The 5,763-nt window shown below is 35.2% G+C and overlaps 1 pseudogene; it reads right to left on the bottom strand.

The window, feature by feature from the left end:
• Positions 1-1,951: 1,951 nt before the first annotated feature.
• On the bottom strand, positions 1,952-2,668 carry LOC118578752 (annotated as a pseudogene).
• Between the last annotated feature and the right edge of the window lie 3,095 nt (positions 2,669-5,763).

The raw sequence follows: 5,763 nt of genomic DNA, 5'->3' as shown, positions 1-5,763 counted from the left end.
CTGAATAAGGTAACCCAGACTCAGAAAGATAAATATCATATATTTTATAATTATGTGGACATTAGTCATTAAATAAGTGATAACCAACCTACAATCCATAGAACCAGAGAGGCTAAGTATAAAGGAAGAGACCTGAAGAACACATGGATCTCTATGGGAGGGGTTAATAGCATTGATTTTAGGGAAAGGGGACACAAGAATCAGAAATTAGCTGGGGAGGAGATTAAATGGGGTTGTATTAGAGAATGCAGGGAAAGACACATAAAATTGAGGAACATTTGAGGGATGGTAAGGAAAGATATTGCAGTGAAAACTTCTTAAAATATATGAAAACTATCAATACACTGCTATACTCATAGATCAGTGCCTTATTTAGCTATCATAAGAGAAACATCCTTCTGCAGCAGATGAGAACAAATACAGAGACTCATAGTCAGATATTACACACACACACACACACACACACACACACACACATGGCAGGGGGGGAAGAGAAAGGGACAGAGATCTTGGAACACACAGCTCTGAATAGGATGTCTCCAAAACTTTCCCACCCCCTCAGAGTTCAAGGAACTCCACAGAAGAGGAGGCAGAAACAATTTAAGAGCCATAGAGAATGTAGGATACCAGGACAACAAAGCCATCTAACCCAGTGGTTATTAACTTGTAGGTCATGACTACTTCAGCAAACTTCTATTTCTAAAAATATCTGCATTACAATTCATAACAGTAGCAAAATTACAGTAATCAGGTAGCAACAAAAATGATTCTATGGTTGGGGGTCACCACAACATGAGGAACTGTATTAGAGGGTCATAGCGTTAGGAAGGTTGAGAACCATTGCAAATCAACTGAGCCAAGTTCACATAAATTCACTGAGACAGAAGCACCAAGTACAGAGCCTGCATAGGTCTGCACCAGGACCTCTGTGAATATATTATACCTCTTGGTTTAGTATTTTTATGGAACTCTTGCATGTGTGAATGAATGAGTCTCTAATTCTTGTCTCTTCTTTGAAGGCTCTTTTCCTTCTGTTGGTTTGTTTTGTCTAACTTTGATGTGATGATTTTTTGTTTTTATCTTATTATCATTTATTTTGTTTTGTGTGGTTTTTTCTTATCTTTGGAAACCTCTTGTTTTCTAAAGAGAAACAGAAAGGGAGTGGACCTGGTTGGGAGGAGGAGTCAAGAGCAACTGGGAAGAGTAAAAGAAGATAAATCTTTAATCAGAATAAATTATGTGAGAAAAGAATCAGTTTTCGATAAAAGAGGGAGGGAAAAAAAAGAAAAATGGCTTTCCTAACCCTAAATAAATGAATAAAGTTAAAAGCAATTTCTAAATTTAACCCTTTAACTGAAGGAAATGCAAGAACTTTGAAAAGTCAACTATAGTTAGAAAACAAAAAGAAAGAAGAAAAAACCATAAATTCTTATATCAGTCACTTTTCTGGTCTATTTGATACTTACATATTTTTCTCAGTATTTGAGAATCATGCACTATACATGACACACATTTTATAAAGCATTTGCCATGGTTACCTTAGGATAATCATAGTATTTTTAGAAATCTTGAATATGGTTATTTTCCTTTCTTTCTTTCTTTCTTTCTTTCTTTCTTTCTTTCTTTCTTTCTTTCTTTCTTTTTTAAACCTGTTCTTGCTGTTTCTTTGGCTAGGTTTGAACTTACGCTCCTTCTGTCTGTATCTTCCTGCTGCTGGGATCACGGCTATATTTCACCATAATTGAAATTTCATTATTCTTGTCTTTGTTTTTAAGTTCACTTTTTTAATGTTGTACAAAAAATATATGAGTAGAACAAACAATTAATGAATACTGTCACATGTTTACACCACTATCTAGTTCATAATAATTTTACTCTTTAAACAGTAAGGAGGTGGCAATTTAGGGAACAAGAGAAAACCAAAAATTCTCTATAATTCTGTGTATAAGCTGTGCTCACAGAGACGGCTTTACTTCTGTGTGCAGGGATTCAGTTGTAGATAAAACTGAACCTGCTTAACAGCTGAGGAAGACTAGAAATAGCGGCTCCATATCCTGGTGCATTGTCATACAATTCGAACAATGGTGCAGCTACCAGCTTGTAATTTTTCAATACTGCAAATAAGGCTTTCTCTTGAAGCTGGACCAGAAACAACTTCTTATGTTCCCTGGGCTTTGTAATATGTGCAGGAATATATGGATACTGAGGAGGTTTAAAATTTGGTCTCCACCAGTTACCAATGCAGTCATCAATGACCCAGTCCTGCAGGATGCCATCTTGACGACCGAGTATCTCTGTCATTAAGCGTTTTAGTCCTTCAACTTCATCTTCTCCTGGGTTAAGTTCACCACCGGGTAATTTGTAGAAAGTTGTTTCCAGCTGTAGCAGTAACACATGGGGTAGCTGGTCCTCGTGTACAATCAGAACCCCTTCTACAGTCCTTCTCATCCCAATTTTATCAAATTCCTCCCGCATGCGCTGAAATCTGGCCGCAACGGAGCTGTCCTCATAGAGGGGCTCTTTTGTACGAAAGGTATAATTAGTAAGCGGGTAGAGGTTAATGGTGCGCTCCAGGGTGAGGGGCTTGGTCTCCTGGATGTACTTGTTGCTGAACTGGTTGACCCCGGGGCCAGCCCATCTGCGACTGATTCAGCAGCACCACAGACATGCTGAACAGCTCTGACACGGGCGACGTGCAGAAAGCAGGGGCCAGGGGAGACTTCTGCGGTATGGACAGTGGTTATCTGCGTCCCGCTCAGCACCTGCCGCCCGCCATTAACAGTCGAGAGCAAGAGCTCATTATTATTTTCCATAGAAAGTATTTTCAATAGATTAAGTGTCTTTGTTTGCTTCCTAACGCTATAATAACCACCATGACCTTTAGCAACTTGGGGAAGGAAGATCCATTTGAAGGAAGAAAGCTCCCTGAGAAAAGCCAAAGTAGGGACTCAAACATGGCAAGAACTTAAAGGCGAGAACAGAAGCTGGCCATGGAAGAATGTTGCTTACTGCCTTCTTTTCTGTGGCATGCACAGTATAGTTTATTATACATCCCAAAGTCATCCACGACAGTAGATTGGACCCTCCCACATCAGCTATTTTCAATAAATTGCCTCATGAAAATCAGATGGAGACATTATCTTGGTTTGTGTTTCCTCTTCTGGGATGACCCTAGCTTGTTGCAATTTTTTAAAAAATGAAAGAAAAGAAAAGAAAAATCTAGCATAGAAAGCTAAGTTAAATCACCCAAAGTATCTACAGCTTCTAAGCAGAACAGTGCTCCAATTCAAATGATCTAATTTTGTTAACAGCTTCATCAGACTGTTTGTCAAGGTCTGTTCCCATCTCTCAACACTGTCACTTGAGAATCACAAATTCTTATATATCACAAACTCAAGTGTATCATTACATAGTCCATTCTCAGGATGCTTCTATTTAGACTATGCAGTGGGGACTCAGAAGGTGTAAGAGGTTCTTGGCAAAACATCATGACACCTAGGTCTTCGGCTGATTATTAAGTGGTAGTTATTAAAATAGCACCATTATCTTTATTGGAAATAACTAATGTAAATTTTAGGAAATTCAACTTGATTTCTAAAATTTATGACATCTGTTAATAATATGCTCAGTCAACCAGCAGAATCTATCAGGTCTTGCACTTTTCAATATGTTGTTATTCCCATTAAGTTACATTGAATTTCAAAGGAAAAATAACTCTATTGCAAGATATTATTTGAGCCAAGTTGAATTATAGCTAATAACATGTAAATAGATTTGGGAACTGAGAGCTAGAGAATTGAAATCATCATCATAACCTATGTAAACCATTGCTTCAAAATTTAATGACATATAAAAATTACTGTTTTCTTAAAACATTCTTTGTTTTCATCTAAATGCAATTTTGTATTTACATATACTCACACACACACACACACACACACACACACACACACCACACACACACATATATATATCAAATTATCTTTCCCTTTGATTTGGCTACTACTATAAATGGTAGCTGACTGCATTTTATTTCTTCATATTAACTATAAAACATAAATTTATTTTCATGGAATAATACAGTATCTTAACAAACTAAACCTACTTAATGCAGAATATGACCCCAGGAAGCTTTTCACTGAGATAATGTACTAGATAGCAGAGAAAGTTTGATGGAGTTTATTCAGAGGGACACCATTCAGGCACAGCTCAGAGGCACAATTCAGACTTCACAGCATGATACAAATTTATTGCAACTCCACTCTGAAGCATGGAGGATAAAAAGCATTAAGAATTATTCTTATTGTTACTAGAGTTGCACGAAAATGCAGTCATCAGTAAAATGTAAGGATGTTAAAAGATACAAAAGATTACAATATTCTGTGCATTCATTTCACTCCCATGTAGTTTAATTTTGTAAATGTACCATATAAATATATGGCTAGTGCTTCCACACAGATTTAGTTAAAAAAAAGGTCTGTCTCACAAAAAATCTTCCTCAAAGTAGAGCTGAATGGAACAGATAAAAATTTCTTCCATAATTTAAAAAGACTATACTTACCTTAATTAATTAAGTGCATTAGTTAGTTAATTCAGTGTATTGATTAAAATTCCCAAAGGTTATATTATATACAGGCAACAAGTCTTATGCTAGGTGTTTAAAATATCTTAAAATCAATATAAATATTTTAAGTATTTGATAGAATTTTTTTTTGGTTTTGCTGGTTCTTTATTAGGACTATCATATGTATAAAACGTTTCAGACCCAGACCCTCAATTTTTTTTGTAAAAAAAACTTTCCATTATTTATTCTTTTCACTTTTTTATTATATTTTTTAAATTTTATAATTTAATTTAATTTTACATATCAGCCACAGATTCCTCTCTCCTTATTTTAAATTATATCTTTCATAAATGCAGCACATGAAATTTTCATTCTTATACTTTCAATGTGGATAAGTTTTCTTATTTTTAGACATCAACAGAGAATCTATTACTGATAATTTTCCTTTATTTAATATTTTAATACTATCTGCTCCTTTTAGCTATTTATAGACGTGTGTTTTCTTTTTCCACACATTCCTTACAGACAGAAAATAAGAGAGTGTGATAAACAATAAAAGAGAGAAAATAATTTAAAATTATTCTTCCTTAAGTACCAGGTAAAGAAGATATTATTTCCAATTTAAAATTTGAAATGTTATATTTCTATTTATATATGGAAGGATCACATAGAAAAACATTCTTTCCCTTTATGGTAATGCTAATGAGTTAAGGGTATATACACTGATCATGTTCATTGTTAGATATTAGTTGAGCCAAATAATTACAGCTAGTAGGGGAATTGTAAGATAGTTGAAAATGTTTAATGCAGAAGATCAGAGAAAAATATGACAGCAGATGTCTGGATAATCTGATCATGGAATAAGGATGTGAACAGCTGCAAAGTCTTCAAAAGTCAAGAACAGAGATTCTTTCCTTACCCCTCCAGAAGAAACCTATACACCATTTTATAATTTTGACATCCAAACTGCTCAACAGAATTAATTTGCCCTGTTTCAAGCTGATTGTAGTTAGTTATAATAGCAATATAAAGCTATATTAATTACACTTATTGTTGCTGTGATACAATACCAGCTTAAGCTACTTAAGAGAACATTTGATTTTGCCTCACGGGTTTAGGAGGAATGAATAAATATCATGGTGTCAGGAAGCCATAGTGGTTGTAAAGGGAGACAGCTGGCCACATTGCAGGGACCATCA

This window comes from Onychomys torridus, chromosome 2 (assembly GCF_903995425.1).
Source record: "Onychomys torridus chromosome 2, mOncTor1.1, whole genome shotgun sequence".
Classification (NCBI taxonomy): Eukaryota; Metazoa; Chordata; class Mammalia; order Rodentia; family Cricetidae; genus Onychomys; species Onychomys torridus.
The sequence above is the reverse complement of the archived record's forward strand: the minus strand, read 5'-3'. Positions and strand labels throughout refer to the sequence as shown.